A 26,101-nucleotide genomic window follows, 5' to 3' on the forward strand; every position below is an offset into this window, starting at 1 on the left:
CCCAGGACGAGCACTGGGCGAACAGCACTGATCACCCCCCAGGACGAACACTGGAAGGAACAGCTCCAGGAAGAACACAAATACCACAGACCATTCTTCTCAGGCTCAGCCCAGCAATAAAGCAAAGGCTCAATGGAAGGGAAGTCTGCAGACTCGTTGTGGACAAAATGAAAAGTAGTTCCCCATCGGCTTTCTCTTCAAAAAGCAAAACATTTCAAAGACATGGAGACAAGGGAAGGAGAGGGACAAAGTGAAAGAGGAGAGGGAGAGACGACAGGTTCTCTACATACCTTTAATCGTGGGCCAGGCACACCATTTTTCCGAGTTACACAGTTTATTTAATTCTACAAGTACCTTAAATTTATACTTATTTGATTAAGGAGGCACCAGTCTGAAAGATGATAGTGTCCATTTGGGGGTATTGATTAGCAATGGGAATTCCAGACACAAGTAGCCCAAGTAGTATATGCTGGGCATGAATCAGTCTCTGAACCGGCTCCAAGAGAAGACCAGCATCTTCTGTGACCGACAACCTGGGCAGAGCCTCGCCAGGTGGGAGGGTGGGCACAGCACACACTTGCTACCCAGGTCCAACCCTCCCGTGCCCTCCCTTCTCTGAATCACCTGAGTCTGTGCACAAGGCTTGCTCCCAGACTGTTCTCACGTAGGGGGAAGGCAGAACCCTGGGTCCGGAAGCCTGAGACACCAGGTTCTCTTTCCATTTTGTCCTTACTGCATGTGGGCCCCAATAGTCGAGCCTCAGTTTCCCTACCTGTAAAGCTGAATAACAAGCCTACTTTGGAAGGCCACTGTGTAACTTACATAAAGAGATGGCTGGCCCCAGGTCATCCAAAAGTGGTCGTGTCCAGTGCTCTGAGAGCCTTTCTCACAGTGCGAGGTGCACTGAATAACAGGCCCCAGAGATGTCCACCTCCTAGTCCCCAGAACCTGTGGGTATGTCGCCTCACATGGCAAAGGGACTTTGCAGGTATGATTAAGTATCTTCAACTCAATCTGTGTTACCCAGGTGGGCCCAACGTTATCACCAGGGTCCCTACTCAAGGGGAGCAGGAGAGTCTGGGCCAAAGAAAGGGCAGTGTGACCATGGGGCAGAGGCACAAAGACAGACTGGAAGATGCGACACAACTGGCTCTGAAAACGGAGGAAGGGGCCCAGGAGCTTCCTGGAAAAGACAAGGAAACAGCAACCCCCTTAGAGGAGGCTGCAACCTCCTCTAGAAGGAATGCAGCCTTGAGGACACATTTAAGGACTTCCGACCTCAAGAACTCCTAAAAAATAAACGTGCGTGGTTTTAAGTCGCTGTGCGCCATGACCAGTTACAGCAGCCACAGGAAATGCACGCACAATGGTCTTCCCTCCACGGTCTCCTCAGTGATGGGGGTGACCCACATCCTCCCCCCGACACACACACAGGAAGTCTCTTTCCTGTGTCTGAACCACAGCTCTGGATCAACACTCATCCAGCACATGCTCACTGGTGTCCATCACCTGCCAAGTGCTAGTGGCTTTGGGACGCGCCTTAACCTTGCCAGCGAGCCTCAGCCTCCTTCTCAACAGGGAGAGCGCCTCTCCAGTGGGTTCTTGTGTCCACTGCCCAGGAGAATGGGGTGAGTGCTCAGCACGGCGCTGGCACACCAGCGCGGACTCCAGAAATGTGGGCTGCCTGTGGATCTGTTAGCACCACTCTGCCCTCGCACTTGACAAAGGCCCACTCAGGATGAACGCCATGCGGGCCTCAACTGGACAACGTGATGCCTGCAGACGACCTTCTCGGGACGAGCCATCACCACGAGGTCCGAGCATCAGAGAAGGAACAGCACTGGCGAGGTCATCCACCCCATCCCCCAACTCACCTCGGGACGACCTCTCAGAGGGCATCTACCCCCTGAATACCAGAGAGTACACGGGCACCAAAGTGACCTTTCACAAATTTCTCAGCTCTGGCCTGTGGCTGCCTCCTCCCCACCCTCCCCCGGGTCTCTGGGTGAGAGTTTAGATAGTTTAACAGTCCACACTACGGTACTGGCTGGCAAGCAGGGGGTGGGCAGTATCTTTGCAAACCTGGTCTCGACAGCCCCCAGGGTGTCTGCTGGCCGAAGACCTCCATCCTGCAGACACAAGACTCAGGGGCAGAGCGAGGCGCTGCCGGCCGGGCAACAACCTAAACATGAGACGTGGGGATGAGGTGCCCGGCGCCACAACACTGACAACCCCGCCCTCTATTTCCTGCAATAAAAAGGTTGTCAACACTCGCCAAATGGCACACGCACGATCTCTGCATTTCATCATTTACAAATGCTTCTCTCAAAAGAAAACACTGGTAACCAATACTGAACTCAGGTTCATAACAGATGATATGCTCGCCACCGTGCTTGAGGGATCTGCACTGAAGTCATGAATGGCTCTGAAATGCATCCAAAAAAATGAAACGGGGTTGGGGGGAGGGGACGACACACACAGTGCGAAAGCCAGCACAGCAGGTGTTCACGGCAGAATCCACACAGTAGGTAGACGAGCCCTCGCTGTAAAATCCCTTCCGTTTCTCCGTGTTTGAAAATTGTAATAATAAAACATTGCATTAAATAGTTCAGTCATAGAACATCCTTTGAAAGTTTATAAATAGCAGTAACATGAAAAGCTTTGGTATTTATAGCTCCCAATGACCTTTTAAGAACATTTTCATCAGAAATAACTAAGAAAAGTGTGTCTTCGTAATAATATTCGAATACACGACTGCCTGGTTAGTTCCTTCGAAGAACTGCCTTCCGCGGGCACACCCCCGAGTACTGGGCATGCAGGAGCTCTGTGGCTGCACACACAACACCATGGAAGAGGGATAAACACATGAGCCTTTTAAAAGGATCCCCTTAATTCCCTTCAACCAAATCTCACAAAGCTCAGCAGGGCTCCTCCACCCAGGTTTAAAATGCTGGCAGGGGGCTGATGCCGGGCTCTGGGTGAGGATCCGGGCGGACACCTGCTCTCGAGGCTGCTCACAGCAGGCAAGCCCTCAACATGTTACATGTGTGAACAATGCAAGAACCTGAAGTTTAGGAGTGGCACTTGAAGGCATTCTCAAAAGTACCAACACCTCCCCAGAATTTGCAGAAAGCTGGTCTCAGGTACTAGGCCTGAGCAAATGGATTAAAATCCTCCCCCCACCGGAGGCACCAGGAGGCCTCCCTGGCCTACTGTATGTCAGACAAGATCAATTTCTGTGGAAAATAATGCTCAGTAATAGTAACAGCATCCCCCAGAGTCTGACTGCTCAAAAGCAAGGCTCAAGGCTCTAATTGAAACTCGATTCACCTGTCCAAGGAAAGCATCATATGATGTCACATCTTGGTCATTAGTAGCTGGACCACTTTGAGAGTCAATGAATACAGGCCGGGGTCAAGATCATAAATAGATTTTAAAAGCCTGTGTGGGCTGGAAAAAGCATGCAGGATGAAAGGCAATTGCCAAGAGGAAGACCTAGTGACTTCTCCGGAGATCACTTCCGACCCCATCACCCACCCCATTCCCCAGAGACCAGCAGCAACACACATTCTCTCTCGTGAAGAGGCATGGGTTTGGAAACCAGAGACTCATACCGATCACCCAGCTTCTCTTTCTGGCCACGGGACCTGAGCAAGCTTCCCAACCGGTCCCAGCCTCAGTTTCCTCATCTGTGGAGGGACACCACCACCTCCTTCACAGGGGTTGTAACATGTTGAAGCAGCTGGCACTGTGCCTAACACAAGGCAGATGCTCAATCAATGCTAGCTTCCTTCTCTCTCAAGTGCAAGGCCCCTTCCCAACCCACGGCAAAGTTAATTAGAATGAAGAGAATATGACAAATTCCTAGAATTTACCCAGAAATTAGAAAGAAAAATCACCGTACCAAGAATAGAATAATTTTACTATAACATTCCAAGTCCCCAGGGTTCTAATGTATACAGAGAGCCCTAAAACTGTAACTTCCTGTCCGATTGTAAAAATAGAGCAGTGTTTGTTGAAGACCTTGGATCCAATTAATGTACCAATTTCCTCCACAGAAGGAGCCGGTGCATCTTAGTTTGTGGCCATGCAGAGATCGGGGCTGATTAGCAGGGCTCAGGGGGCTGGGCGCGGCAGTGGGGGGCACTGCAGTCGCCGGATTGGGAGTTAAGGCAAGCGTGGGCCGAAGCCACAGCCCCAACGCTGCGGGCCCCAAGGCAGATTCACGAGGGTACGTTGGGGGCGGCAACACGCCCAGACGCAGAAGGGCCAGAACACGGCCATCCTGAGGTACTGGGATGAGTGGCCCTAGAGCTGGGCAAGGCCTGGCAGCCAAGGGCACGTAGCAGAGGGCTGGTAGGAGGCCCCGCGGCCTGCAAAGCTCACAAGTACACTGGAGAGGTGTGCTGGGCCCACACTTGCATGCACTTTCGTATCTCCACAGTAACCCCAGGAGGGAAGTGCACGTACTCCTGCCCTGCCCATTTTACAGATGGGGACGCAGTGTATCCTGACTTGCCCAAGGTCAGCTGGCTGCCAAGAAGCAGAGCCAGGACAAGAATCCAAGCAGTCTGGCTCCAGAGGCCTTGCTCTTAGTTAAGGATTGAGGATTTTCACAACCAAAGCTACGGGGAGGAGGGTTTTAAGGAAAAAGGGACTGAAAGCCCCTGGGTCTGACGATGAGAAGGCCCCTGGAAAGCTCCAGGCGCATGGAAGGAAGGCAGATGGCTGGGAGCTGCAGGGTGGACTTCGGGGTTTAAGGGTGGGGTACGGCTGGAAGCCCAGATGAGGACATGCGGCAGGGGGGTGGCAGCAGGACAACATGTTCTGCTCCAGAATGCACAAAAAGAGGCAGCCTCAACCATCCCCCCCACACCCGTTAGTGATCAGCAGTATAACAAAAGCCCTAGCATCTCTTCATTTCTCAACCCCAGAGCGGCAAAAAATACCCTCATACACTATAATCACTTGATTATAGGCCATAATGTGTTATGGTTTGACTACACTGCTTGCTTATTATGGTAGGAGAAAATAAAAGAATTGTTTCAATGATGCCTAATGTAATAGATGAATTAAGGAATCACTTTCACTCATGGGGAACGGCCTTAAAAGGCCTTCCCCTCAAGATCACTCGAGATCCTCTTTTACGCGCAAAAACGTAATACCACACACACACACCCCAATCTCTAAGCCTAAATATTTCTCATCTTTCGGTGAGAGTTCTGTGTCTCCACCCATTTCTACAATGTTCCGGTATTATCTAGTTTGTTTGGGAAAGAAAACCCCTCAAGGTAGCCCGTGGAAGAGCCATAAACTGAGCTAAAATTAAAAGCCTTGTGTTTTACAAAACACGACCAAAGTCAAACTCAGGAGGGCATAAAGGAAGTTATGTTTCAACCTGACTGGAAGTCCGTGGCTTTCCTCTGCAAACAGAAGCAGCTTAGGCTCAAATCTGTCAACAGTTTTTAAATCAAAGGCCTTTGTTTCTGCCTTAAACACTAAGTCAATTACGGTTCTAATCCGAAAAAGGTATCTAATGAGCCTCTATTTAAACTCAGATATTTTTTCCAAATACTGAATTAGCTACTTAATCCTCTCAACATCCCCACCACAGAGGCAGAATCGCTGGGGCCTCAAGAAGACTGGCCTGGGGCCATGACGAAGTCGGCCCATCACCAGAGTGGGGCTGGGCAGGCCTGTCCAAGCCCCGGGCCCCCAGCATTGCCCCCCACCCCAGGTTAGCAGCCAGAGGAAGCACAGGTAAAGGAGGCCCCTGGTTACACACCTGAACCAACTGGGAGGGACTCAGGAAAATTCCAACATGTTAGGGAAACTCTCTAGGTGCCACCGCCCCCCCCCCAGGCCCCCAAAGCAGCAGGAGGGCTCTGTAAACCCTCCCCGTCCTCCCCCAAGAACCCTGGCAGCCCTCCAACTGCACGGTTTCTAAAGGTCACTTCTTTATTGGTGGTTTAGAATTCAGGACACACAGCACTGGACATGGTGGCTGGGTCCACGGCCAGCCCACCGAGGCCCCTGTGGCCCACGATGAGGCTGAAATTTTACGCTCAGGCAAAGAAAACAGACTCGTGGAGGCGGCCCCACGGCAAGACCCAGCAAATCCACCACAAGGCAATGGCTCTAAACACAGACGCAGGCGTGCTGCAGCTCCGGTCTCAGCACACTCTTAGCCGGTGTGCCACCTTCTCCTCCCAGAAGCCTCCTCCACGTGGCCCAGACATCAAGGCGGCAGCACGTGCAATTCCACGGACCCTCAAGCCCCGGTCTGCACGGACAGTGTGGTCAGCCGTTTGTAATGACCTCTCAAAGGAACACGAGGATTCAGACAGACGGCAGAGTGCCTAGCAGCGACCTGACACTCCCAGGAGCACCACCTGCTCTAGTAGAGAATGTAACACCTGAAGTCTAAAGCACCTGAAAAGCCAGGTGTGTTCATTTCCAAATGCTCCTAAACTCAGTGGCTTAAAACAACAACTTTCGATCTTATGGTTCTGGAGGTCAGAAGTCCAACGTGGGGGTGGAGGGGCTGCATTCCCTTCGGAAGGCTCCAGTGGACGATCCACTCCTTGCCTTTTCCAACAGTTTTTAGAAGCCACATACACTCTTTGGCTCAGAGCCCCTTCTTCAGCATCAAAGCCAGCAGCATCACATCTGTGATCATTCTTCCGAAGTTATGTCTCTCTCAGATTCTCCTCTTCTACGTTTAAGGACCCTTGTGATGATACTGGGCCCACGAGATAATCCAGGATAACCCCCCAACTCAAGGTTCTTAACCATAATCACACCTACAAAGTCCCTTGTGCCATATAAGGTAACATAATCCCAGGTTCTGGGGATTAGGGCATGGACATCTTTGGAGATCATTATTTTGCCTACCACAATAGTGAAAAATGAAGTCGATGAACCCTTGTGTTTAAAAATGCAATTCAGGGGTGGCTGGGTGGCACAGTCGGTTAAGCGTCCAATTCTTGGTTTTGGCTCCGGTGGTAATCTTAGGGTCGTGGGATCAAGCCCCACATGGGGTTCCAAGCTCAGTGGGGAATCTGTTTGGGATTCTCTCTCCCTCTCCCCCTGCCCCTCCCCACCGTGCTCTCTCTAATGAATAAATCTTTAAAAATAATAATAATAATACAGAAATAAAAATGCATTTCAACATATGCTCAAGGATGGTCCCTATAGCACTGCTTACAACTGGGGAAAATGGGAAGGAGGCCAAGCGGAGCAGCACTGAACAGAAGTCTAGGTAAATAAGTGATGGTACAGCCATACAAGGGAACGACACAGGTCCCCTGAAAAGAGATCTGAACACATCAATGCGGAGGGACGTCCAAACACACCAGGAAGGGAAAACGTGAAGAATTACCCCTCTATCTACACCACAGACAAAAATTAACTCAAAACAGATTGAAGACCTAAGTATAACCAGGAGAGGCTTACAAGAAAACATAAGAGTAAATCTTCATGACCTTAGATTAGGCAGGGATTTCTTAAACAGGACGCCAAAGCCCGTACAACCAAATAAAAAATTGGTAAACTGGACTTCCTTAAACACTTTTGTACACCATGATGAGAAGAAAAGCCTGGAATGGGAGAATATATTTGCAAATCATATTATCTTCTAAGAGTCTCATAATCCAAAATATACAAAGAACTTACAACTCAATAAAAAGACAAACAGCCCAATTAAAATATGGGCAAAAGATCTAAGTAGGCATTTCTCCTAAGAAGGTATATAAATGGCCACTAAATACATAAAAAATGCTCACCACCACTAAACATTAGGGAAATGAAAATCAAACCCACAATGAGATACCACTTCACACCCACTAAGACAGCTGTAATGAAAAAGACAGATAAGTATTAGCAAGGATGTAGAGAAATGTGAACCCTTATATGTGAGAACTGATTCACAACAGCCAAAATGTGGAAACAACCCAGCGTCCACCCGTGAATGAATGTTTTAACAAACGTGAACTCCCCCCACCCTTCTCCCCCACTCTCTATGTGAATTTGGTCTTAAAAAGGGACTGACACATGCTCTACCATGGATGAACCTTGAAAGCATGTTGCTAAGTGAAAGAAGCCAGCCACAAAAGACCACATATTCTATTATTCTATTTATGTGAAATGTCCAGAATAAGCAAATCCACGGAGACAGAAATTAAATTAAAGGTTGCCAGGGCCTGGGAGGAGGGAGAAATTGAGTGTCTCCTAATGGGTACAGAGCTCTCTTTGGGGTGACAAAATGTTCTGGAATTCGATAGTGGTGCTGAAATTCTCTGTGAACATACTAACAAATGCTGAAGTGTATACTTCAAAGGGCCCAATCTTACGGTATGCAAATTATATTTCAATATAAAACTGTTATTTTAAAAAAATTATATACTGAGTTCCATGGGCACAGGAAATACATGGAACAATCTTCAAGAAACATCGCATTGGTTCCCTCTGGGGATCGGGATGAGGGCTATCCTTCACTGTTCCATTTTCTGTGTTACCTAGTTTTCTCTGCAGTGAGTACACATTACTCTTATAATGAAAACCTGGTTTAAAATCTTCTCAGAGGGTAGTACTTAGAATGAGGCACTCCCAGCATCCTTAGCAAGCCCCCAGCACAAGGCAAGCATGCGCACAGTGCTCCAAGGTCACGCTCACTGCAAGGCCCGCATTTCCTGGCCTCAGAGAAGCACATCAAGATGCAAAATAAGACACTAGTGCTCACCTTCCCTGGACACCTTCCAGCTGGTCTTAGGACACTCACAACACCCCCATAATCATATTCTTGTGAATTCTAAGCTGGCAAATAATTATGAGAAACCTCAGTGAAATGTGTAATAAACATTTTTTCTAATTACAAACAGACCCATCTGAGGCTACGGTAGTGATTTCCCAGAGCCCATCTGTACACACACTCGACTTCCACCCACAGCACCTAGGGGCTCCTCAAGAAATCAATTTGGACAGTATATTTATGGCCAACAGTATAATTGTATTATTATAAATAACAGCAGTTCAAAGTTGTTGCATCTTTCCAGTCAAACCTTCCAAGGCTGTGTCCTCTATGAGGAATGCAGCCCTGATCCCATCATCACATTGCTCCTGTGGGAAAACCAGCCGAGGCTTCCTGGAACTCAGTGTGAGGGAAAGTGGGCTGGAATCTCCAGGGTGCTCTTATTTCTCCTCAGGGCAAAGGCTGAAGGGTAGTTGGGTTAGAGCAGAAAGAGAAAGGAAGTTGATGGAGATGTAAGAACATTCTAGAAGGCTCCGAGTAGTTTCAAAGGCTTGAGAGGTTGGATTTCAACACATAGGATTTTCCGGGGCATACTTCATTCCTAGAATCTGTCACATGCATTGGAAGTACCAGGAGAGGGAAACTGAGGCAGAGACACACAGAGGCCCACAGAGAACAAAAACCTGTCAGTGGGAAGCATGGCACTTTTTTGTACAGGGGCTCTTTCAGACACACGTCACCTTATTCCCCCATTTCATGACTTCTTTCTGATTTAATTCTTTGTTGTCTTCATTGCATATCTATCAAATGACTGTAGCCACTACTTTTCTCCTTATTTTAAACCACCTTTCTTTTATTTTCTCCTTATTTTAAACCACTTTTTCTCCCGGAAAATCCTTTCTATCACCTCTTCCTTGTTAACTACAAAAGCATTTCCTGCGTGCCCTCCACGGACAGAGCCACACCCTATGTGTGCAGGGAAGGCCTCATCCCTCCACCAGGTAGCTGCTGTGCACCGTTCTCCTCCCACTTAAGAGGCTCATGAGCACTGAGCCCACGGACAGACAAACGGGTGATGTGGGGACTCGGCCCGGCAGGTCGGCCTCCACAGCGGAGCCCCGTCCATCACCTTACGAATAGCTGAGTGCACCTGCTCATGACCGAAAGCTCACTCACATGAGGAAGGGCCCACGGAAGCCCCAATGCAGACCTCAAATCTCACTGCGGCATCGACGGTTAACTGCAACCCACAACCGCTCTGAGACGGAGCAGAAGCGAGCAGGTCCACCCCCGCAGCCCCAACACGCACGCACACAGCGGCGCGCTCAGGCCAGCACAGGCTCGGAGCTGCTCTGGGGACCGGCTGGGGCTGTGCCCTGCAGTCTCCCTAACCAAACTGTGGTCCCCGGTGAGTCTGAGAAGCCTCTGCGCCTCGGTTTCTCCCTCTGGACAGCAGGGAATGTTCCGGCGTGGAGGAGTCGTGGGCCCCTTCAGGTGCAGCCCCTAGCGCTCCTGGCATATGGAGAAAAGGCCGACGAGGGTTCACGGACCCCACCACCATCTCCATCACTGAGCAGATTCCACTCCTTTCACCAAATCAAAAACGGCCCCGAGCCTCTGCTCTAGGAGCTCTACCATAGGCCTTGCCACAGTAGGCTTTGCAGCCCTACAAGAAAATCACTACATTTTCACGACAGCTTCCCAGAGGAAAAGGCATTTATGAACCACAAGGGCCGGGGGGGCCTGGGGGGCCCTGCGGCAGGCAGCTCAGGTGCCACGGGCCCCTCAAAGGCCCCGCTCCCGGCCAGGCATCCCTGGGCACAGCACCCGACAGGCTCCGCTCTGAAAGCCCGCAGGAAGCAGACCAGCTGGCGGGGAGTCCTGCCCACCAGGGCCCTGGCAGCTGGGAAACCCAGGACCCCCCCTTCCCCCGCTTCTTGCCTCCACGTCCCATTCTCCAGAAAGCCAGAGGCCATGACAGAGCCTGCTGAATGCTCAGGGTCATCGGACCCAAACGAACCCCTAGGTTCAAATCTGACTTCTACATTCCCAGTGGGAAAGCAAAGAACCACACAAGCTTGTGTCAGGAATTTAGCCAAAACAAACTTCCGGAAACACACTCACACGGGGGTAAGCGCACATCCGCACGGGGCAAGTGCACAGTGAGGCCAGTCTCACTTTCACTTCTAGGCCTAGCCACGGCTCAATGGCATGACCAAAATCAGGTTTCTAGAGTCGTGGTCCTGTGGCCCGGGAGAGAAAATGATAATATTCAGCTTACTGCACTTTCTAAGGCAGTTAGGTCAATCAGTGTACCTTGGTCGTATTAATTTATATGTATTAGTTTATTTAAACATACATCTGCACACATGGAGGGAGGGGACACAGCAGCATTAAAAACAAAGCCCCCTCCCACTGAACTCTGGAGAAGCCTCTACACTCCTCCCTTCCCAGGCAGGGGTCACTCAGGGCCCAGGCACCCAGGGGCAGTCTGCGCAGGGAAAAGGTGCAAGTTTTGGCATCCGTGGCCTCTCTACTAAAGCCCTTCCTGGGGTTAGTTTAGTCACCCCAGGCTCCCATGTGGCCCATTCACAGGAGGGGCCTGGGGTTGCCACCCGAACCACGGCCCATCCTGCAAGGCCTGGTGTGAGTGGCTGGGCCCGCCTGGCTTGGGCTGTGGAGGCAGCACCCCTCCCATCTCACCTGGGGCCCGTGGAGCCACGGCTGAGTCCTCAAATACAGAAGGCAGATGCCGGCAAAGGACAAAGGGACCTTGTCATTGCAGGAGCTCCTCGTGAGACCAGCCTCACAGTCGGTGGCTCTGAGGAACGGGCAGCACCTCTGCCAGTCAAGAGCAGGGGATAGGAGCGGCCCCGGGGTGGGGTGGGCTCCCTTCACCATATACACTGCAGTCTCAGTCCGCCGTCTCTCCTCTCGGGGCCAAGCTTCAGGCCCTCACTCACTCCCCCTCACAGCTCCTCCCTCTCCCTCTCCCACCAGCAGCTCCCACCTGGCCCACAACCAAACTGGAGGACAGGCGGAGGCAGGCCTGGGAGGTCTGCTTTTCAGTCTCCGTGGCCTTGCCCAGGTGGTACATCCACAGAGTAGTGCCCAAATACTCAACAGCCAAGCAATCATCCGACCAAGCCAATGTCCTGACCAAAACTGCAGTGGCGTCGGCCCCTGGCCACAAGCCTCAGACAACCGGCATGCCACCTGCCAAGTGGCTTTTAACCTCAGATACTCAGAGATAGGTGGGGACCCCCAGTTCTCCTCCCCCAGCACTTCAGCCAACTGTGGCTGCATTCAGGAGTGAGGCTGCCAAGATCGAAGCGGAAGTTCACACATTTGGGTCGCTTCCTCCTATCTTGCCAAAAGCAATCCGATGAAAAGGCCCCAGGACAGACCTGCTTGTGCACAGCCCGGCCTCTGAACACGACTATCCCTCCTTCGGTCCAGCTGGGGGTGCAGGGGGCAGCAGGCATGCTGCATAAACCTCCTTCGCTTGCAGGGACAAGCCCTCCAGCCCCTGTCCGGCCCGGGGTGCACCTGTACAGTGTGCGGCCCTGACACGCACACACCCTCTGGGCAGACCCAGGACACCACGAGCATCTCCCCAAGTGTGTGGCCAGGCTTCAGACACTCAAGTGGGGACTGCTTTTACTCAGACTGGAAATGCAGACCGATGGGCACAAATGGGACAGCAAGCCGAATCCTTGGGGCTGTGTCACTGATGACTCTCGGCTGAGCAGACCCAACACGCCTGTGGGGAGGCCCACAGAGCAGGACGGCAGGCAGTCTGCATCAGAGAGGGAAGGGACAGACAGAAGAGTGATATTACAGAGCAGGCAAGCCGCTGGCTCCTTTAAGGAGACATATTTTCCTCATTAACCCAGATTCCTAAGGAAATGATCCATCTGAGAAAAGAATCATACAGCCCTGGAAGCTCTGTCTAGGAGCACCAGGGCCCGGGGCTCTCCCAAGGCTGCCCCAGGGTTCCAAAATGCTAAGTAACCAAGGGCTCACGCCATGGGAAACCACCTCCCTGGGCCTCCCTACAATTTTATTGGCTGGAAAGAAAGTTTGTTTGGCAAACTCAAAAAACGGTTCCAAATGGCATCGAGACTTTTATGAGGCCCTGGGAACCTCCAACCACAGGCGTGTCAACAGAACGTTCTTTTCTCCCTCCCCGAAGCTGGAGGCCTCCCCGGTGGTCTCCTGAGAGGCACGGGGAGTGGAGGCCCAGGTTAGCTTCTGGTTAGCAGGCTATGACAGGCTAGCCTGGACCTCCTGGTTTGCTTCTCTTACCAGGAAGGTCCACACGCTCCCCGGGCACCCCCGAGACAGTGCCCCTCTCCCACCCCAGGGGATGTAATCAAGAGCCCTGGTCGCAGGCAGACTTCCCACATAAGAAACCCAAACAAACCATGAGGAGCCGCTAAGCAGGCCACACTGCTTTGGCATAAACACACAGGCAGACCCGTGATAATTAAAACGAGATGCTCAAGACCAGGGTTCCTAATAACCTGCCAGGTTAATGTAGTGTCTTACGGGCTCTCTCCTCCTTCTCCCCAAAGCCTTCCAACACACCTTTCTACTTTTGAAAATTACTTTTCCTGGAGTCCCTCTGCAGGTCTCCACTCAATGTTCACTACCATTAAGCTTCCCTGAATTCCTGGCCAGAGGTGACTCAAGAGAAAAAAAGCCTTTTTGTCCACTCAGTAACAGGCCCCCAGGGCAAGTGGGGTTATGCTACGGGATGGACAGTAGCTCTCTGATCCCTAAGCTGAGTTTCTTTCTCACATCAAGTGACCTCAGGTGAGACATTTTCAAGGCGATTCTACTGCAGAGCACAGGGAGATCCACGTAGGAACATCAAACATGCTTACAGGTGCCCTGGATGGCTCCTCCACCTGCAGTCCCCACGCACACCTGCTGGAGGTCTTGCCCTTTGCAGACTCCAAATCCAAAGCCCTGGGAAGTGAGTTCTACTGTGGTTCCAGACATAAACTGTTAGCCGGTATCTCTAGGGACCAGGCTCCACTTCACACACAGATCCCACTGCCACCAAATGTCAGTGCCAAACAGGGCAGGGGGATGTGCTCATACACCAAGGCTCAACCAGTCCTTTTAAAACCGATGATGACAACAACGATATGATGGTGGTAACTGTAACAGCACTAATCATTTATGAAGTACTCTCCGTGTACTAGCGTTCTAGAACCTGTCCTTCCTAACTAACGCTAACAACACTGCGAGACAAGTATTAATGCTACCTGCTGACAGAATTTAACTGAGGCTCAGAGAAACTACACATCTAGGGGGATGTCACACTCACACCCATATAAACTGTGTGTGTGTGTCCATGTGCATGTGCACGTGCACACTTAGGACCAACGTGGGCCCTGCCACTCTGTACTCCCTGATCCACAGAAAGGCCCTCAGTGCTCTGCAGAGCCAGAACCTGGCCCCTCACTTCGGGCACTGCATTCTGCAGCTCCACTCCCTGGGCTGCAGACACTGCTCTCTCCACTGCCCCCACCCCCACGAACCCTCCTGTCTCCTCTGCCCCCGTCTCAGGGCCCGAGCCTCTCTGCATCCACAGCAGCTCTGCCTACCTCAGCCACACCTGTCTCCAGACCTCCGGCAGGTGATCCCTGCAGACGGTGGAGTGCTCCCACCCCACATCCCCACTGCCTGGCAAATGCGGGCCACCTCTCTGCCATCTCTGGACAGTGAAGGACTAACTGAATGGAGGAGCGATGGAAGCATTCCACACTTTCCGGCAAGTCCATTCCCCAGGGTTCTGCACTGTCTGTCTCCAAAGAACCAATGGTTCTACTTGACCAGGCGACTCCATTGGGTCTTAGGGCCTCCAACAACAGCAAGCTTTAAACACACAATGAAATCCCATTTGCATTATAAGTACACCAGGGAAGCATTCCAAGCCTGGTTTCCTAAACTATTTCCAGTTATAAAATGTCCCTTGATAAATTTCTTGGCTCCAGCTTCTCTCTTCTCCCCGCAGTAACTGTTTCTCAGTGCCAGCAGCATACAGAACTTAAAGTGGATCTAAGCAGAGCCTTCCAGATCCATGTGGCCAGAGGGTAGGTTAACAGCCACGCAGCCGGTACTCAAACTCATCCCTGTCACGTGTCTCCAAAGTCCTGCTCAAGTGGGTATCAGGGGCCAGATTTAAACCATTCATGCCATACCTCCACACTAGATTCTCCAAGAAGCTTTGCAGACTTCCTGTACCTTTTTAGAAGCTGGTAGAATAAACCAGGAGAAACCGCGCATGAGAGCTCCTCCTCCCTCCCCAAAGCACGCGCCCACGGCTGGAAGAAGGGTGGCAGCCACCCCGCTTTCTGCGTTACCCCAAGTGCTGGGGTACACGATGCCTCTGCAAGTCCTGCTCAGAGGACCCTCCCTTTTCTCTCCAGGACCTACTGGTCAAGGGAAGAGCAGTCTCCCTTGTGTGTGAGCCCCCTCCACACCCAAGAGAAAACCCTCAGGGTTTGTCCTTTCTACAGAGGTGTTCCACTCAGAAATCCTTGGCAAATGCCCTCCAGGACTGTGCCTAGGCAAGAAAATCAGCCTCACAAAGGGGCCTGAGAAGCTTTCTGGTTCCTCTCCCTTCACCTGCTCCGAATCAACTGGGGAGATAGGGAGGCCTGGAAATTTCATTCCCAGAAGGAGGCCGGAAAAGAAGCAAACAGGGCTCCTCAGAGAGAGTGGCCAGGACAGGGACGGATCTTTCCCAGGTGGTCTCACCTGCACTGAGGGTGGCCGCTGGGGCGCAACACTGCCTGCCCCGTGGGTGGAGCACCAGCAGCCATGTCCGGTCCCACCAAGCCTGCCACTTTCCTCTGACATACACTCAGTTTTAGGAAAAGCTGTTTTAGCAGCAGACTCGAAGAGCTCACTCTTCAGATCCACAGGAAGGATCGAGGATCTCCCTCCCATTCCAGCATCCTGTGTACAGTTCCCATTTCTCAGGTGTAGGACAGAAGATGGTCAGACCTAAAGCCCTGCCAAGCCCTCAGCACCACCGAGGCCAACACGCCCATCCGTAGCTCTCACACAGGAGCCTGCAGCACTCAGCAAGCTGGCTTCCTGAGCCAGCGGGGGGACCAGCACTCCCAGCAGCTCCCAGTCAGTGGCACCTGGGATCAAGAGGCAGAGCCCAAACGTGAACTGAGAAGCCCCTTCGTCCTCTCGGCTGACCTCTGAGGGACGAATGGCGAGAAGCTGCTGGCAGCGAAGGATTTCAGTTCTACAAAGGGCTCAAAGGGAAAAGCAGGGAGAGGACCACATAGGAGCCCGGCTTCAGGCAGGAACGTGGGAACAAGAAGGCTGGACTGAGCAGGGCTGCCTGGAACACTGTGAGGACTAAGAGCCCTGGGCCAACCATCCACTCGCAAGGCCAGCCGTGGGCACGGGCTGGGAGAACGCGGGCCTGCAGGCACGATGCTGGCCCTGCCTGCCCACTCCCAGCCAGCACTCCCGAAAATCCATAGTTCTGTTCCCATGTCTACCCATCTGCGGTCATGTACCAGGTCACTAAAGCACCAAGCCCACCAGATGCCCCTAAAAATTCACCTGACACCATGAGGACACATACAGGACATTCGTCATTTCACACACAGCAGATCATGGAAGAGGAAGCTGAGTCCACGAGAGTCCACAACAGCCTAGGGCCAATCCTCCTGCATCATGGAGGCCCGAACGGGTCGGCTCTGGTCACCTGAGAAACCCACAGCCTCTCGTCGCCCTGCACCAGGCAACGCGGGCCTTCCCGTTCACTCCAGCTGTCTGGACCCCTCCCTCCGACGTGGCAAGTGGAGCCAGGGGACTGTGAGAGCCCAGCCTGGCACAGGGAAACCCCAAGCAAGCACTGCCTACAGCACAAGAGCCTAGAAGCTGGCTAACAAGAGGTAACAAATGGCAAGTGCCACCACACCCAGGTGACTATGAGGACTAAGTTCGCTACAAATGTACTATATAAGGTTTAATCTGCAGAGCACTCTCTGCACAGAGGCTCCAAGAAGTGGCCCGAGCACACGTCCCAGCTTGACAAGAGGCTTTCCTGGGGGGGGGGGTGCTCCCCCCCCCCCCCCCCCCGCCCCAAGCTGGTGGCAGCCCAGGAGGCGGTCAGGAATCCCTCTGATGAGGCAGCTCAGCAGAAGGGCGAGTCTCGGCCGCAGGCAGAGAATGAGATACCCGTTTCCAGGCCCACAAAGGTCCCCCATCTCATAAGAGCCAGGCTGCTTGCCTTCTAGCACAGGTGGTGCCATACCGGGGACCAGAGCAGATGGAGCCGCTGCCACTCCCTTCCCTGACTCCCTCCACTCAGGGGGAACCATGTACAAAGCAGGAGGAGGAGGGGTTAATGGGGCAGCCCGGAGCTTCTCAACCCTAATGTGTCCATCAATCACATGGGGATCCAAAGGCACTTATGACGCGGGCACACATCCTGCATGCCCAACAGGCTCCCCGGGGATGGGGGTCTTCCAATCACATGGTGAGCTGCTACTAGGGTGTTGTCCGTATCTGCTACCTTGTTTCTGGAATTTAACAATTCTGAGTGGCTTAAATGGGGCTTCTGTATAGAACAAACTGCTCGGGGCACTCATAAAATAGATTCACAGGAGTGCTCAGAAATATCAATACTGTTGGGGCGCCTGGGTGGCTCAGTCGTTAAGCGTCTGCCTTCGGCTTGGGTCATGGTCCCGGGGTCCTGCGATCAAGTCCCACGTCGGGCTCCCTGCTCAGCGGGAAGCCTGCTTCTCCTTCTCCCACTCCCCCTGCTTGTGCTCCCTCTCTCACTCTCTGTCAAATAAAAAAAATCTTAAAAAAAAAAGAAATATCAATACTGTTGATATGATTCACCAGATGCTAGAAGGTAAACAGTATCAGGCTCATTTTTAAAAAAATTAGATGGTGGAAAAGGGCTTTAAAATAATTTAAAGGCAACAAAAGCTGCCCACAAGACATGCAGAAAATTAATGGACAAACGCAACTTGTACAGGGAAAGCTAGACAGGCTGGCAGAGCTAAAAACAGAGGCTGAACGTGGAGCATTTCATGCAGGCTGGTAAATACCCCGCATCTTCTCTAAACCTCTACGGCAGCTCTCCAAACAAGTGCCCGGAGCAAGGGCTGTTCTCGAGCCTGAAGTGTGTGCAGTCTGCAAACCTGGACGCTGTCCTTCCAGAGGGAGGTGGGTGGCAAATGGACCTCCCGACGGGCTGCACTCACTGATTTTCCCCAACGGTCTTGGTCTTCTCCAGCCCTCCCCACTTGACTGCCTACAGGAGCCAATGCCAGACCCCATTCCTTAAATACAAAAGGTCTGGAGAACTTCATTTCTTTCACATCCCTTCCTCCAAGAACCGTGAGGTACACAATGCCAGAGGAACAGGGAAGCCGTGCAATACTGTCACCTGAGTGAGCGCCACATGACCAGAGGCTGTTCTCTCTTTCTGCCCAAGCCCCAGAGGGCAGTGCGTCACAGCTGTCCAGTTTCTCTCTAGGGCGGGGTCAAGGCACTTCTGCAAGGGGGCCAGATGCAAAAGCTGCCAGAGGCAATGCACAAACACAAGGGTGTGGCTGTTTCCATAAAACTTTATTTACAAAAACAGGGGCGGTGGGCTGGATTTGGCCTAAGGGAGTTTGCTGACCTCAGGTGTGGAGCACCCCTAATCAAACACATGGAAAATCTGGGAGTGAAATATGTGTACTTTCATATGCATAAAGCCCAGAACCAGCCTCCCAGCTGAACAAACCAGGCTTTGCTACAAACTGAGGGGAGCTTCTGCACTTCTGTATACCCCAGTGTTTCTGAAAGTAAGTTGCGGGAGAAGAGGGATAAATCAAGTTGAAGAGACGAGCCCACTAAGCACCACCCTGCAGGGTTTCACCACCGGAATCTCATGACTGGAACATGGATGTGGAGCAGGTGAGCGCCTCCGGACCCAGGGCAAGGCCACCATCATGATTACCGGGGAAACAGAAGTTGGCTGTCTTGAGTACCGAATCGGTGCCCAAAGCACTGGGCTTCACTCTCTGCTCCAGAATTAGCAGGAACCTTACAGCAATCACTCTGTCTTCTTGCACTGAAATGGACAGAACTATTTCTCATGACATTTGGACAGAAATGGCAACAAGAGGTAACTTCCCCCAAGGCCTGGCTAACAGGTATTCATCATACCTGTTGCTGGTGTGTATGCATTCCCATATCAGTTTCAAGAACAGGCTGTTAACAGATCAGCGGAGATTTTACTGGAGTCTTTTCTTTTTGATGCACGGACACCCAAGCATCTGCCTGCCTGTTGCCTCCACTCCCAAGCTTACCTCCACACCCACCAAATTCAGCTTCTCACAGGAACCATGTGAAACAAGTCCATTCCCACGGTTGAAAGGACTCACACAAGCCGAGGTTATCTGGGAGGTTGGTGTCAAAGGGATTTGAATATTTCCTAGGAGAAACAGACTCCTGTCCAAACGGAACACGGAAGATACACATTCTCCATGGCATCGCTTCAAACAAGCCCCGTGTTGAATCTCAGGCACACTAGACACAGCCAGTAAAGGGGGGTGGGGCGGGGCAGGACCTAGAAATCATATTAACACAGACAAAGGGAACCCCAGCAGACAAGAACAACCGAAGGCCCACTCACCTTCAATCGGATGTGCTCCTGAGGTTCGCTAATCTTGTGTTAATGGACTTCACAGCACCCACGGGTTCTGGCTGTGCCAGGCTGATAATCTGGCCTCACAAGTTTGTGGTCTCACTCACCTGTATTTAGTTTTCCTAGGGTGGCTGACGGAAAATGCTGGAAGAAAGTGACTCGTTTTTCTTCCTGTGTTATACATGCTCCAAGCAGTAAAGCAACATTCACAGAACCAGGACTAGGAGGCTCACAGTGAGTCCAAGCTCATTCTCTTGAGCTTCCAAGAGTTTGGGAAAACATTCAAGAAGTCAATAAAAGCAGCATTTAACTCTCTAGAGTTTTATTCAAGTACTGGGGAGGGAAAAAAACAGATATGTGGCAAAGATTTGCTCAAAGAGTTCTAAAAGTCTTCTAGAATCACAAGCGAAAGTACGGAACTTTGGCAGGGGGAACCAAATGGCTAAGCTAGCTCCCTGGGGCTGCCAACGTGGGATTTGACTCCCAAGCCTGTTGCTTCTCCCACTTCTCTGCTCTACGCCGGAGGATAGAGAACATCCCTCCACGGTGGCATCTTACACCATAATCCCAAAAATGGATGTTTTCTGTGAGACAGCTGAAGGCTCCTAGAGATGAGGTGTCCTTTTTCCTTCAGTGGTTCACATCTGCACAGCCTCCCAGCTAACGTGACAGCAGCATGTGGACCATGAGCTGACGAGTACAGAGGGCCCACCTTCTCACTCTGCTTCCGAAAACTGCTTGGCTTCCTTCCACTGGCAGGATTTTCCATAACCTTCTTTAATCTGTTTCAAGATTCACAGCAGCATCTAAATAAAATCTTCTCATTCTGTCAAAGAAACTGAAGAGCACCCGATGGAGCAAGCTTCTGCGCAAGGGGGAGCACACTGAAGAGGTCTCCAGCCAGCAGGGTGCCGTTCGGGTCCCCACGAGGGCCCTCTCGTGGGGTGGGGGCCAAGGACCGGTGGGGGAGGACAAGCCGTCACTGTCACCACCACCCCCCAAGGATCACCCTCCAATCTCCCCATAAGCTCCCACCCCATCATCGCCATCAACTGCTAAATAACCCGAGTCTTGGACAGAAACCAAAGTCATCTTGGAAGAACCCCAGGCCTGTTTCCCGACAGAGATCGGGGACAGATGTGCAGATCCCAGGCATGCTTCTGGAACCATTATTCCTTCTCCTGATAGGATGCCAGGCATCACCAGGAGTTTGACCTGGTTAACTGAAAACCAGGCTACTTCCAGACTGCAGCCTCCACTTTGCTTGTCCCCTCTGACCCTGAAAAAAGATTTTTAAGCTTCTCATTTCCATTTCACAGGATACTCGAGGCCCAAAGAAGCAGGATGGCTCTCGTCAGGCTAGGGATGGGGCCTGCTGGGCACTCAGCCTCAGCGTTCCCTACAGCCCCAAGCTTGGCTCAGAGCAACACTCGCACACGATGGCAAGGAGTCAACTGAGGTACGGGAAACAGCTGTCCCCACATCCCCGGACTTCTGCCCTCTGACCCCTCCGTCACAGAGAGACCGTCACAGCCCAGCGTGGAAATCACCACCCAGAGAAACTGAAGCCTGTGCTGAATCTTCAAGAATGAGGAGGGTATGGCCAAGACCCTGGGGTGGGGGGTGGACATCCAGGCAGACAGGACCCCAGGAACAAAGGCCTGGAGGTAAGAACCACACTTAGTATAAAGCAGTGTTTCTAAACCTGTTTCTCATTATTACCCAACCTAAAAAGCCTTTTCAGAATTCTTCTGATCATCTCCCCTGTGAAACTTTGACAGCAGAGATATACTGTACACCTGTTTGTGTCCTGTGGCCTTTGAGGGCCATAAACCCTTGCAGCAGTGGGATTTTTCCCTCTCAAGAACCAATGTGCACCCCCACTGAGAAGGCCCGGTATAAAGGGGTTGCCAGCAGCTTCAAGCAGGGGACCTGCTCTGCCGACTGGTGGACACCTGCCGTCTGTAGCCCACCCTGTCCTCCAGGGTCAGGAGGTGTCTCCCAGGCCCTGCCTGCCCCACCTGCAGCAGAAACCCTACCTCTCCCATGCTCTGTGTCCAACAAGGAGGCAGCAAGTGCCAACCAATGCTCGGTGCTTTGGCAGATAACGGGGTTTGTCCCCAGCCACAAACGCTTTCAATACGAGCAGAGCAGGAACAGCTCAGCTCTGTCCATCCTAGAGCTACGTCCAACAGGACCAGCAGAAGAGTGTATTACTGCAGGAGCCATCAGGGCCAGCATCCTAGGGAGCCTGGAGCTTTCCCCAAGCAGAATCCGCAAGGACAGTTGTAGGGGACGGACTGCAGCTAACGACGGTGGCGCATCCCTCGCTACAGCCCAACATCCCCCAACTCCAGCAGTAACTGGCTTCAGGACACAGTGCCTGGGTCCGACTAAATCTGACCAGGTGCCGAGAGCAGAAAACCCCATCTCCTATTGCCCCTGCTTCATTATCTGCATTGCAAGAGACCCAGACAGGTTTCAACTGTCTCCAGTTTCCTCTAAATAAACCTCTAACTCAGATTTCCTGCACTGGCCCTGCAGCACTGTCACCAGTACGGAGGCAATGTTTCTCCTGAACCTCACGGCCTTGCGACCATCGTCCCTTCCTCGCAAAAGCAAAACGCTCAGACTCGCTGTGTGGTTGAAGGAAGCTGTGTTCACTGATGCTGTTCTTGAACGTGTACACTATTCTCGACATGCGAAGGAAGAGAGAGCCAAAATGACCTTAACCAACAGCACTGTTATCAATGAGCCCTTAGAACCCGGCGGGTCACTGGGGTCAGCTTTGGGAGTGCCCACATTGCTGACAGCACAGAATCCTAATCCCCCTAACAGACTGTGATCTACACAACAAAATGGCAACAACCCAGGGAAGAGAGGAAATGGTCTGATTCGACTCTGTAGGATGCAAAAGATGTGTCCGTATGCTAAAATGACTGCTTGTCTCGTTAGAATACAGTTTAACTCAAGCCAAAATTTAAAAACTAAACTACGAAGAACTTCCATCCCCAGAATACAGGGCCACTGAGAAAAAGGTAACGCGACCCTGGCAGGACCAGTTTCACCCACAGGAAACAGAGCAATTCTGAAACCTGACACAGAAGGTTTCTGAAGTCGACCTTCCAATAGGAAGACAGATTTTCCCGTTTAATCCAACTGGAAATTCAAGTTTGACAGTTACAGCACACGAAGGCTTCATGTGATAAGGAGCTCTAGGCATCTTAACGGGAGTGGGGTTCAGCGGGCCCCCCACCTTCACTGGGCCAGGCACACACCGTCCCACCCTGGTGGCCAACAGGACATAACTCACAGGGAAGGGGCTCACGTGTTCTGCCTTCACACTTTGAGAGCTTGACTTCCAGTGAACAAAAGTCTAGTTCCAGCCACAATGACTCTGGGCAGGATCCTGTTTCTCTCCCATGCAGGCTGGTCAAGTCCCAAAGAGCATCCTTTCCTTCTAAGCTTCCATAATAGAAACTACAGACAGATCCATCTAGAGGGGAAACAGTTCCTGTAGAACCCGGGACCTGGTAAGCACTGCTGGGTAGCACAAACCTCCCTCAGGTTCCATTCTTCACAAAAGCAAACTGCATCTTCCTATGTCCCTCTGCCGGCCTCACTCCGTCCTGCCACCGTGCCTGATGGGCCACCGTACCTGATGGGCCACCGCACGGACAGCTGGCCTGCAGACCTCTGCCCCTCGCTCCCGTCACGTTCCTGGAATCAGCAGAACCCACATCTGAGCAATCAGTCATCACTTACGCAGATGGTCATTCAAGGTCAAATGTTCGGGAAGCACTGAGCACACTCAAGGGGAAGCCTCATAAAAAGATACCCCCAGTCACTTTGCAGTCACTCTTCCTTGAACGTGGGAAGGGAAGCAACAGGGCAGCCAGCATACAAGGAAGGGCCATAACCAGAGCCAGAAGGCAGATGTACCAACTGTCGCATCCGTGGCGGCAGGCAACAGTAGATGCCAAGCCCTGGGTGAATGTCACCTTACATCAGTCCTGTGATGTTCTTCCTGAGCCTGTGTTTTTCGGAGGGCACGCACCACCACTGGCTATCCCAAAGTGCACCTGCTAACACAGATGAGGGCTCAGAGCAGCTCCTCCCCCGCACGACCCAGGTCCCCCTGCTGCTCCTGCAAAGGCGGGAAGCCTGAGCTCACTGCAGGTGCTCCCAGCCGAGGTCACATCTGCGATTACTCTGTCAGGGGTGTCGAGCAGGAAAATGAATTAACAAGAACTGGAAAAGGAACCAGAGTAGCCTAATAGGATCTGATCAGAAAAATACTTCCTGCCTTCACAGGAGAGTTCTTTCTCTTCCCAGGAGCATCCATCCAACTGAAAAGTGCTCAAGAAACTCCTAGAAAAAAGATACAGAAAATGGAGTCCCTATCTTCTCTTGCTCAATCTGTTTGGAAACAAGATGTCAGATTGTACCAAGGGACCCTACCCATGAGGAAGCCACGTCCCTGGGGGCGGGGGAGGGAATCTCCAAAGGGAGGAGGTGTGTCAGGAGTGGGGGTGCACCCAGACCCTTCCTGGAGCAGACTGGCCCTGCCTTCCCCCATGGTGGCCATGTTCTGTGCCTTCTGTTGTAACATGGTCTGTGCCCTCTGGAGCTGGCTGGTAGTTAAGAGAGATACTTTATTTCTAAAGCAGGAAAAATGACCTTTCCAAGCAGGGATGCTCCAGGAAGCCAAAGCCAGGGAGGCACTTCAGACTTGAAGGATAGGACAAAGGGTAAACTTTAAAGGGAAACCAACAGGAGGGCAGCCCAGGCCAGGCCTAGCCCTGGAGAAGCTTCCCACTGACAGGGTGTGGCTTTGCCTCCAGCAGGCACAAAGATCCCTGAGGGACAGAGCTGCTCTTGCCTTCAAGCTGTCAGACCTCACCCAGCTCCAGGCCTGGGTGAGGCCCCGAAAACAACCCCAGGCAGCCACAGCCCCTGTCCTGAAGCTCAGTCCAACAATCTTCCTCCAGCTTCTCACATAGACACTCTGAGGGCCCTTCATTCCCTGGTTAAGATGCAAAGGGATGCAAAGGGACAGGGAATGTGGGCCAAAACGCCCGGCTGATTAAACAATCTCCTACTGAGCATGCTCTGCAAGAGTGGAAACTTAATAGCAATGAAGCAGATACCTTATATCCTACAGAATGGCTATACTGTAATTACCCCGGCTCAGTCACCTCCCCACTAGGAACCTGCAGGCGACACTGAGCCCCTTTAGCTGTGGTGACAGCCAGCCCTCCTCCTCAGGGCCTAGACTGTCCCAGGGACCTGCCACTGGCTTACTCCACGTGGGAAGGGGCCGGACAATGCCCAGAAAATGACAGTGCCTCCACTTACCCATCAGGTCCCAAAGAAAAGCCAGCCCTCAGCCAAGAGGTGAACAGCTCCAAATCCCAAAACTGAAGGACAAAATCCCAACTGCAGTTTGGTGCCCCCTATTCTGGTGGTCCAGCTCCCAGAGGTAAAAATAAAATTCAGAGACTTTCAAAAAGGCCACTAGGGCCATTCGTGGGACAACTGGGAGCTGTAAATACAGTCTGCAAAGTAGAGGGTGGTACCGGCTTAATGTTCCCTGGCCAGCAGTTACAGAGAAATATTTCCTCATTTTTCAGGACACACAGGTGGCAGTATCTGGTGCTGAAGTGTCCCAAAGCCTCCTCCAATGGTTCAATAAAACAAACCAAATACATATTTACATAGACATAGGCAGATAAGGCAAATACATCAAACTGTTATTTTTAAAAGCCTGAAAGAAAATCAACTTTCTTTTTAAGATCATCTCATGTAAAACACACATGGTTTTATAATCATTTCTAACAATTTGCAAGGACACATTGAACTCATGTGTTAGTTAGTATCAGGTAGGGGAGGGGGATTTAAGGATCTGGGTCTTTCCTGTCGTATGATTGTTTTCAACAGTGAAACAGGACGAGACTTTACTTTTCAGTGGTAGAGGCTGGGGACTGATAGTTTCTTCTGATCTGACAGAGAAGCTGCCTGAAACCGCAGGAGGAAATGAGCTGTAATGGATTGCTTCCTTTTCATCTACGGACTCACTTCTGCTCCACATGTCCACACAAGGAAGGCTCCCTGAAGGCCAAGGCCGCGACCCAGGCCTGGCACTGGCCCTTGTGCTCAGGATGGGTCCCCTCGCTCTGGCTTCAAGCAGCTGACCTCGGGATCCCTGACAAGCAGCCCACAGGGCCTCACTGTTTGAACTGCACTCCGCTCCCTGGGTCCTGCTCTGCAGACTCGTTAATGTATGGATGTGAAAGACGCAGAGCTCGCCAACAGTTGAAGCCTGAAGAGCAGTCACCCTGCTAGCACAGAGAACAGCAAACCCCTCCCCAGGACAGAATGATCGTTCACAATCTGGGCCCTTTATCCATTTAAAAAGCCGCAGAGCATCCCGCGTCAGCAGGAAAAAAAAACGATGCATCCATTAGAAAGAGTAAGAATGAGCCCCGGCGGCAGTCATGCTGTTTAATGCACAAAATGGACTACATACGACTGAGCCGGATTGAAGGGACCACAGCTGCCCGTCCTACCGCAACTCGGGAACAAACATAATGGTTAGCCAAAAAAGAGCAAGTCAGAGCACCACATACACATAAACCACATTTATGGAAAGCTTACAA

The 26,101-nt window shown here is 51.8% G+C and overlaps 1 protein-coding gene across 3 annotated transcripts in view; it reads right to left on the reverse strand.

The window, feature by feature from the left end:
• The window catches only part of AGAP1 (ArfGAP with GTPase domain, ankyrin repeat and PH domain 1), a 513,811-nt gene that overhangs the window by 446,768 nt on the left and 40,942 nt on the right, over nucleotides 1-26,101 (reverse strand). The window lies entirely within an intron of this gene.

Source organism: Callorhinus ursinus, unplaced genomic scaffold (genome assembly GCF_003265705.2).
Source record: "Callorhinus ursinus isolate GAN/ISIS: 27379988/994484 unplaced genomic scaffold, GSC_fseal_2.0 scaffold2, whole genome shotgun sequence".
NCBI classification, from domain to species: domain Eukaryota; kingdom Metazoa; phylum Chordata; class Mammalia; order Carnivora; family Otariidae; genus Callorhinus; species Callorhinus ursinus.